General features: G+C 40.2%; 1 long non-coding RNA gene across 1 annotated transcript; it reads right to left on the bottom strand.

Moving 5' to 3' along the window:
• Nucleotides 1-757: 757 nt before the first annotated feature.
• Nucleotides 758-5,778, bottom strand: LOC101734969. The gene is made up of 3 exons (XR_001171092.3): nucleotides 4,777-5,778; nucleotides 4,483-4,607; nucleotides 758-2,447 (listed from the first exon to the last, which is right to left on the bottom strand). It is a non-coding gene; the product is annotated as an uncharacterized LOC101734969 (long non-coding RNA).
• Nucleotides 5,779-9,785: the final 4,007 nt, after the last annotated feature.

The raw sequence follows: 9,785 nt of genomic DNA, 5'->3' as shown, positions 1-9,785 counted from the left end.
CCAGTTCTAAGTTCAAAGGTGTCTCCCTAAATGATGTTCTCCTAACAGGCCCTAACCTCAATAACTAACTTCTGGAAGTACTCCTTTGTTTCCATAAAGACTCTATTGCATTTATTGCTGACATTCAACAAATGTTCCACTGTGTTCTTGTAAGAGAGAAATTTCCTGAGATTTTTCTGGTACAGAGACAATGATCCTTCCAAAGACATCACAGAGTACCGAATGAGGGTACACATCTTTGGCAACAGTCCTTCCCCTGCAGTTGCAATCTATGGGCTCAGGCGCTCTGCTCAGGAAAGTGAAGTGGAGTATGGGTCAGATGTCAAGAAATTAGTTGAAAAAGACTTCTATGTAGATGACTGCTTAAAATCTCTACCCTCAAGTAAAGCTGCAATCAGTCTTTTCAAAAGGGGACAGGAAGCTCTTGCTTGCTCAACCTTAGGCTTCACAAAATAGCTTCCAACAGCAAAGATGTGATGCAAGCCTTCTCCTCTCAAGATAATTCACATGATCTAAGAGACTTAGACTTAGGAGCTGACTCTTTACATGTTCAATGGAGTCTTGGACTTCTGTGGGACTTATAGTCTGATACTTTTGCCTTAATATTTAAATCACGGGTGCACTTACCAGGCAGACAGTGTGTGCTCAACGCACTGCTGAAACCCAAACAACAAATACATCCGAAAACAAAAAAGTTTGTACGGAGCAACTAAACACTGCTGCATCTTAAAAAACAATATTTATTAATTCAGTCACATTAAAAACATACTGTGCATATGCAAAAAATCAGGACCATACGCTTTACGCGTTTCTTGGTATCCCACCACTTTCTCAAAAGCTGCATGGTACACCATTTTAGGACATTCCTTTTATACACGCCCAATAACAATATGCACATTATTTATTAACCCCGTAAACATACATATATCAAATAAAAATAAAAAACAGTATCCAAACCAAAATTTGACAATAAAATTAATAGTTAAAGGGATTATGACCAGTTATAAAAGCGTATCTATCAGCTTTTAACATAATAAAGGTTACATATGTGTCAGATTACTTCCATCAATAGAAGCATGTTAGTTCCCACTCTCTATTCATCCCTCCTAACGTATCTATAGTACCCAACCGGTAAATCCAAAACGCTTCACTTACGCAAAAGCCTGTTCTCAAAATCACCTTTCTTAAAACCACAAGAATCTATAATCTGAAAACAAAAATTAATATTTCCCTCATGTTTCTCAAGTGAATGTTTTGCAATAGTAGACTTAGTATCCCTTCTCGTCATAGCTGATAGATATTCTAAAATACGCTCACAAACATTACGGACCGTTTTCCCTACATATTGTGCTCCACATTCACATGTGATCAAATATATCACTCTCTGGGAAGTACAATTAAAATACTGTTTAATAGCATACGTTTTTCCTGTATAAGAACTATTAAATTCCTTTGATACTTTTAAATACTGACATGCTTTACATCTTGTCCTGCCACAGCGATAATTCCCCTTATATCTAAGCCAGGATGAATTACTATTTACTTGTTTAGAGACATATAGACTACGGAAAAGTTGAGATGCTATGTCCCTATTCTTTTTATAAACAAAGGAGGGTTCCTTATTTAAAATACCGGCCAAAATGGGGTCCTTTGAAAGGATCCCCCAATGTTTCATAACACTCCATCTAATGAGATAGGAATCTCTATTGTATGTCATACAAAACCATAATTTAGATCTTCCAGTCCCTCTACCTGCTTCTCTGATCTATGGCTCATATCATCCTTCAATAAATCATCCCGATTACTTGCCACCACCCATTCATAGGCTGTTTTAATAACATCAGTACTATAAGCCCTTTCCAGAAAAGGATCTCATAATTGCCTAGCTTGATGATGGAAGGTATCCCATGTTGAGCAAATCCGACGTAACCGAAGGAATTATCCAACAGGGATACCCCTCTTACAGACCTCTTACAGATTAGACACTCCAAAGACGTGGAGCCGTTCAAACCATCCCATATAGAGATTAGCATCGCGGCTCCACGTCTTTGGAGATAAAAATGCCCATTGAATAAAAAATAATTTGATTTCAATAAAAATTCAGTGGATAAAAGAATACCGTATATACTCGAGTATAAGACGAGTTTTTCAGCACCAAAAATGTGCTGAAAAAGTAACCCTCGGCTTATACTCGAGTATATGGATTTGAAGATGTAACTTCAGTGAGATTTAACTCACTGGCATTTGTTGCGCGCGCACGCACGCACGCACGTCTTTATACTGTGGGACGCGCACAGTTCTTGGACGCACGCATGTCTTTATACTTTGGGACGTGCACAGTTCTTGGAATTTGAGGGAGCAGACAATGGCAATGGACTCTGGAAGCATCATCTGGTAAGAGTGTGAAGGTCCACACTGGAGAGGAAGGCAGATTGGGTGGGGTGAGTCTGCACAGGGAGAAGAAATACATTGCTCAGTCACTGTAACTTCATTCTGCTTAAAGGCAACTCAAAATATAATTTTTTGCCTAATAAAAGAAACCAATGCAGTATACATTTATTACAAGTTTGTAATGGTTTTTGAGTTATTTGTATTTATAATTGCTATAGAAGCAGTGCTTGCCTGTCATTTTCTATTCTCTGCCCTGGTGGCTCAGACTGTTGAAACATTGTAACACAAGGCAGCAGACTGACAGACCTGTATTGCTGGAGAAGAAAGACAAAGTTCATTGTTTAAAATGTAACAACCAGGAGTTCAGCAAATGCTGGTTTCAATAGCAATTACATTTACAAATAACGTTTAAAGCGCTACAAATTTTTAATTATTTCATATTGGAAAGTTGCTTAGAATTATGTTTTCTTTCATTATGCAAAACATTATTGTTGGGGTTGACATGCCCTTTAAGGCTAACACTACTCATCCTGCACTGCACCCCGTATTCATCTTGACATGTATACAATGGAAACAGCATGGTCACTGAAATCTCCCCCTCTGTATTGCCCTGTAAAGCATGTGACTTGGTGTTCTAAGGTCCCTGGTGAATGGTGAATCATCCCAAGCCTGGCTCTCTTCACCCAACAAGATTGATTATCTAAGTGATAGGCTGGAACTGTCTGCATTGGTCAGGGCACAACATGGCAGGTTTTGTGATTTACCTCCAGGTATGGACATTGGCTTTTAAGTAGCAGAATAACGTTCCTGTAAATGAATGGCTACATGAACACTGGGGGGGCAAAGGGTCCTCTATCCACCTTTACCTAATCACCTTTCCCTAATCTGCAGCTGCCAACATGATATATTTATGAAGAGTTCACAGGGGGTCACGCTGAGTGTCCTTTTATTATTTATTTGATTATTGAAACTTAGCAGTAGCTGCTGCATTTCCCATCCTAGGCTTATACTCGAGTCAATACGTTTTTCCAGTTTTCTTAGGTAAAATTAGGTACCTCAACTTATATTCGGATCAGCTTATACTCAAGTATATACAATAAATTATTTTTGTGCAAATGGAAATAAATTCTCTTTCTCTAACCAGAACCGTACTGCCTGTAGACTGTATTCATGTTCAATAGACAAGTATAACAACACTACATCCATTGTAAACCACTGATAGGTGGCCTTCCACTCTATATTCCTCACTCGGTTTATGCACATGGTTGTATCTTTTAAATAAGATGGTAGAGATTCTACTATTGGACATAACAATTTATCAACATAACCCGATAATTTTTGACCCAAAGATCCTATGCTTGCCACTATAGGTCGCCCCTTAACATCCATCAGCGATTTATGTACCTTACGCAATACATGAAAAATTGGGATTACAGGGTAATCACATCTCAAAAATTCCCATTCACCCACAGTTAATACACCATTCAAGTAACCTAACTGCAAAAGGTCAACTAATCTCTGTTTAAAATGGTTAGTGGGATCACTATCTAATTCTTGATATGTCTCCACAACCCTCAATTGTCTCATCACTTCACTAAGGTACTGGGTGGCATCTAACACCACTACTGACCCCCCCCTTATCGGCCTTCTTGATGACAATTTTCTATCTGCACTCAGTATAGAGAGAGCTTTCATTTCACCAGGTGTAATATTCTCAAATCTACTAACCTTTTGTTTACCATTTAGTAGGTCAATATCTTTCTGAACCAGTCTATGAAATGAAAAATATTAATCTGCTGGCTCTTAGAGTGAATAGAGTAAAACATAGAAGGGTGACTTTGATATGATTAGAAATGGGCATGACAATACGGGACTGAGAACTTTGGGTTATGTGAAATCCTCCAATACATATAATAATGTGATTAACTTATCATCTCATCACCTAAGATGAGAATAAACTCCTATCCAAGGGACTGAACTTTATACCAAGTAACTATATGAATAACATTTATACATTTTACATTATTTAACATTTATATGAATAACATTTAACATGACTCTAGAATTAAATAAATTTGTAAGACTACTTACCTTAAAAATACATTTTATGAAGGAGGGCAATGATGTTACTAGTCACATAGATAATGACAGTCCACACAGTGATAATTCTGGGTCGAATGATGGTGATATAATTTCAGATGACCTCTTTTCCTCTTCTATATATATATATAAAATGTATTGGATGTTAATACTTTTCGTGAATATTGTGTGATACAAGATTTACAGGAATTACAAGAGAAGAATAATGATAGGGAGATTAGATCTCCAGAGAGTATGACTATTAAAGGTATGAGTAAACCTTCTTTAGATTCAGTGCCTCCATACTTTACTACTTCTGTGTGACTCTGCCTCTCGTCGGACGTCTGGTGTATATACCCGGACCTAGATCGCCTTCCTCCTCTCCTCTGACGTTTCGGGAGCTTTGTGTCCTGATGGGATCTCGTCTTGGAGTCGATATAAATCTCCTATTCCTCATTCCTTTCAGCCGTACCCGAACATCGTTCCGGTCGCTCTCTGAAACTTCTGGATCCGACACCAATAAAGAAGAGGAAGAGGGGAGGAAAGAGTGCAAATCCTGAGACCCATGTGACACATCCCCATACTTCGCAAATTGTACGGATTTACCCGATTTCAGTATGGGGCGTGGAGCCTTCTTGTATTGCTTTTTATCATGTAACCTCTTCCCGTAATGGTGCTGTGTTGGAGAAAAATTATAATTAGTGGCATTCCACATATATACCGTATCATTCTCATAGTCTCGTTTATCTTGTAGGAACTTTTCACCTTTAGTATTCTTAATAGCATATTCATATCATTTTATTTGTTCCATTAACTTATCCAACCGTGTCTTATCAAAAGTATCCACAAAAATATCAGACCGCAAGTTTGTTTGTAAGTCAGTAACATCCTTTTGAACCCGGTCTAGTTCTTGTCTATCGTAAGTCAAAATCAGCTCCATTAGCCAACCCGAACAATCAGATAGAATAGCATTCCAAGCCAACATAAAGTCGCATGGCACGTTTGAATAAGAGGGAAACTTTCTTATCCTTAACCCTCTCGGTATCCGATTAGTCTTAAAATAATTTTCCAAGGAACAAATATCCCACAATAGACGTACCTCACGTTTCATTTTACGTTCTAGATTCCGGAATAGATATAACAGATCCCTGTTCGAGCCCTGCATCATTATATCTGAGTCCACGGTCTCTGCGAACACTAGCTCTGCTTGTTGAATGCGTACTTCTTCCTCCATCATGTCTGAACTTCCAGTTTCTTCTCGCATACATGGTGGAGGGCCGCTAATCATGGAAGCCAGTTTTGGCCACTCCCCCTTTAAACCAAACCCACTTCAAACCACCCCCATTTTATCACAATGGTGGTAGTGCAGCAAAAATCCAACTGCTTCGTCCTCACTGCAGGGATATCAACTATCATTCATATGTGAAAGAATTATATTATGTCATATTAAGACACACCCTTAAATCCATATGCCTCCTCCTCCCCTGTGGATAGCACAGCAACCCCCAGCATATAATTACACACCTTAGGGACCATTTAATTGCTATTTCTAACTGCTAACAAACTCACAAAAAGCCCTATCCTGCCTGTGTGTGCCATACTCTGCCAGCCCTATGATGCCTGTGTATGCCATACTCTGCCCTATGCTGCCTGTGTGTGCCATAATCAGCCCTACCCTGCCTGTGTGTGCCATACTCTGCCAGCCCTATGCTGCCTGTGTGTGCCATACTCAGCCCTACCCTGCCTGTGTGTGCCATGCTCTGCCAGCCCTATGCTGCCTGTGTGTGCCATACTCTGCCCTATGCTGCCTGTGTGTGCCATACTCAGCCCTACCCTGCCTGTGTGTGCCATACTCTGCCAGCCCAATGATGCCTGTGTATGCCATACTCTGCCCTATGCTGCCTATGTGTGCCATACTCTGCTTGCCCTATGCTGCCTGTGTGCACAGGCAGCATACAGTGACACAATGCTGGCACTGCTCCTAGAGTCTGCACAATATCTATATATTAAAAAACTTTTTAATTGCAGTACCACCTCAGTATATGTTCTTTTTGTAGTGTGCAGGGATTATTTGTGGTTTTCTACTGCTCCTACAGTCTGTCTGAGGTGTGAACAGGGGAACAATGTGGGTGCTTACAGTCTGAGCCTGAGGTGTGAACACTGCAGGGGGTGAACAATGCAGAGATTAAAAGGTGTGAACAACACAGGGGATTCAGGGGATACATTTTTAAACAATACAGGGGGATTACAGCCTGAATCTGAGGTGTGAACCATGCAGGGGGGCCGGTTAATCTCAATACTGATACCATTTAATGTTTACACAAGAGTAAGCCATCAAAGCAGCCAGACAGGTGGGGGGCCACACAGAGTGCGGCCTGCGGGCCGCCAGTTGGACAGCACTGATATACAGTATTTGTACCATACACCACTGAAAAAGGTTTGTGATACAGCTGACTTCTATGTTGATGAATTGGTTAATTTAAAGGCCCACTACAGTTAAATTAGTTTTTGGGGTTTTTTTGCCAGAAATCTGCAGTTAACCAAAACACTCTGCCATGACAATAATAGGAAAATCACTGTAAAATGCACATACGACCACTTTGCAATTGTAATGTTGGGAATGATTTCACTAACTGCATCTGCTATGAGGCTTAATGCAATGTTTGTTTTCCATTTTCTACAAAGATTTTACTGCAGTACTCTTTATCCATTTGCTATAGTGATCTTATTGGTATGTCTTGGCAGATCTACCAGTGCATTTGCACCTGAACTTGCACCCTTATGAAGGCAGACTGGAGTCTCAAGGATGTGTTATTCCGGTCTAAAATTGGCATCTTGCACCCGGGCCCATCAGTTACAATTCAGCAGGAACAGCCCCTAAGTTTGCTCATAGCCTGTACAGAGAGATACCATAAAACTATGGCAGTATAGAGATTCCCCTGTACTAAGCACAATTCATGATGTACTAAGGGGGGCCCCGCCAAAATAGTTCCAATTGGGCACCGCAATTGGTAAGACCAGCCCTGCTTTAAAGGATACTTCACTATAGAGTGAGGATAAATTGGCTTGTACCACCGGATGCCTTGGAAATTATTTCCTCCAACTTCTTGCTGAATAGACTCTGACCCTGGAAGGGCAATGAGCATAACAAAGCATTGGATGGAGTATCTGCATCACAGGTCCTAAGCCATAAAGCTCTACAAATAGCCACTGAAAGAGCCATTGAGTGAAAAGCCAAAGGGATAATGTCTACTGCTGCATTAGTTAAAAATGCTGCTGCCAGCTTCAGTTACACCAAGCTATTAATGATGTCCTTCCTTTCTTTTCCTGACTCAACGCTTGATCTACATTGGCAATACACAAAGGCCCTCTTGAGGGCTGACTCCATTAATTTATCCATTGCATCTCTAAGAGCAGATGCGTCATCAATGGGTTAGGCAGTATGCTTAGTGAGACTCCCTGCAGGAACATCAACCACAAGAATCCTGCAGATTTCCTTCACATCTTCATCTTTGAAGGGATAATATTTGTTAAATCTTGTCTGCACTGACACACACACACTAATCACACAACAATTTTGGAGGCAGTTTTTCCAAAGGGGGCAGCTAGCTCTGGGTCTGATTCCTTCCCTAAGAGAGATAATCAAAACTAGAAAGGGAAGTTTGAAAACAAACTTCATGTTGGGTTGAAAAACATGAAGTCACTGAATGGGCTCTGCCCACTTTCTCTAACCTTGGACCACAGTTATACAGTAAAGACCACTGTGCAAAATTTGGGGACCCCGGTTTTAATAGTGTCTGCATGACAGCAACTTAAATTTCCCCACTGAAAGTCAACGACATCTGATTGGCGGTTGGTGGCTCCACCCCCTTTTTCTAACCTGGAACTGCAGTTACCCAGTGACTAACTTTGCGAAGTTTAGGGACCCTAGGATTAATAGTTAAAGAACGGCAGCAATTAAAATTTAAACCAATAAAAGTCAATAGGTGAATTGTGATTGGTGGTTCCGCCCACTTTTTCTAACCTTGAGTCGAGTGGGCACCCTGGCATAAATAGTTTGAGAATGACAGAATTTTAAATTTAAACCAATAAAATTCAGTGGATGAAATCTGATTGGCTGCTAGTGGCCCAACCTACTTTTCCTATTTTTGAACTGCAGTCCCCCAGTGACCAACTTTGCAAATTTTGGGGACTCATTGTGAGGCTGACAGCATTGTACACTTCACAATTGAAAGTAAATAGGTGAAATGTTATTGGCTGTTGGTGGCTCCGCCTACATTTTTTCTAACTTTGAATGGCAAATACCCAGTGACTAACTCTGGAAACTTTAACAACCCTGGAATTAATATTTAAATAATGGCATCGGTTTAAATATAAACCAATGAAATCTAATGGGTGGAAATGGATTGGCTGTTGGTGGCTCCTCCCACTTGTTTGGGAACCCTGACATAAATAGTGTGAGCAAAGCAACATTTTAAATATAAACCAAAAAAAATCAATAGGTGAAGTCTGATTGGCTGTTGGTGGCTCCACCGACTTTTTAAAACCTAAAAATGCAGTTCTCTAGTGACCCTGGTGTTAATACTGTGAGAATGGCAGCAGGTTGAATTTCCCATTGAAAATCAATAGGTAAAATCTGATTGGCTGTTGTTGGCTGCACCCACTTTTTCTAACTCTGAACTGCAGTTACCAGGTGACTAGCTCTGCAAAGTTTGGAGACCTTAGTATTAATATTTAAAGAATGGCCGCAGTTTAAATTTAAACATATGAAGTCTATAGGTGAAATCTAATTGGTTGTTGTTGGTCCCACCCACTTTTCTAAACTTGGAATATAGTCACCTAGTGACAAACTGTGCAAAGTTTGGGGACCCTGACATTAAACATGTGAGAATGGCAGCAGTTAAAATTTTCCCACTGAAAACAATGAAAGAAATGTGATTGGCTTTTGGCGGCCCTGCCCACTTTTTCTAACCTTGAGTACAAAGTCACGCAGTGACTGACTGTGCAAAGTTTGCGAACTCTGGCATCAAACCAATAAAATTCAATAGGTGAAATCTGATTGGCTGTTGGTGGCCCCGCCCACTTTTTAAAAACTAAAACTGTAGTCCTCTAGTGACCCTGGTGTTAATACTGTGAGAATGGCAGCAGCTTGAATTTCCCCATTTAGAGTCAATAGGTAAAATCTGATTGGCTGTTGGTGGCTCCACCCACTTACAAAAATACAAAAAACCTTAAATGCGTAGTCACCCAGTGTCTGACTATGCAAAGTTTGGGAAGCCTGGCAACAAACCAATAAAAATCAATAGGTGAAATCT

This window comes from Xenopus tropicalis, chromosome 6 (genome assembly GCF_000004195.4).
Source record: "Xenopus tropicalis strain Nigerian chromosome 6, UCB_Xtro_10.0, whole genome shotgun sequence".
Lineage (NCBI taxonomy): Eukaryota > Metazoa > Chordata > Amphibia > Anura > Pipidae > Xenopus > Xenopus tropicalis.
This window is presented reverse-complemented; position numbering and strand designations above follow the sequence as displayed.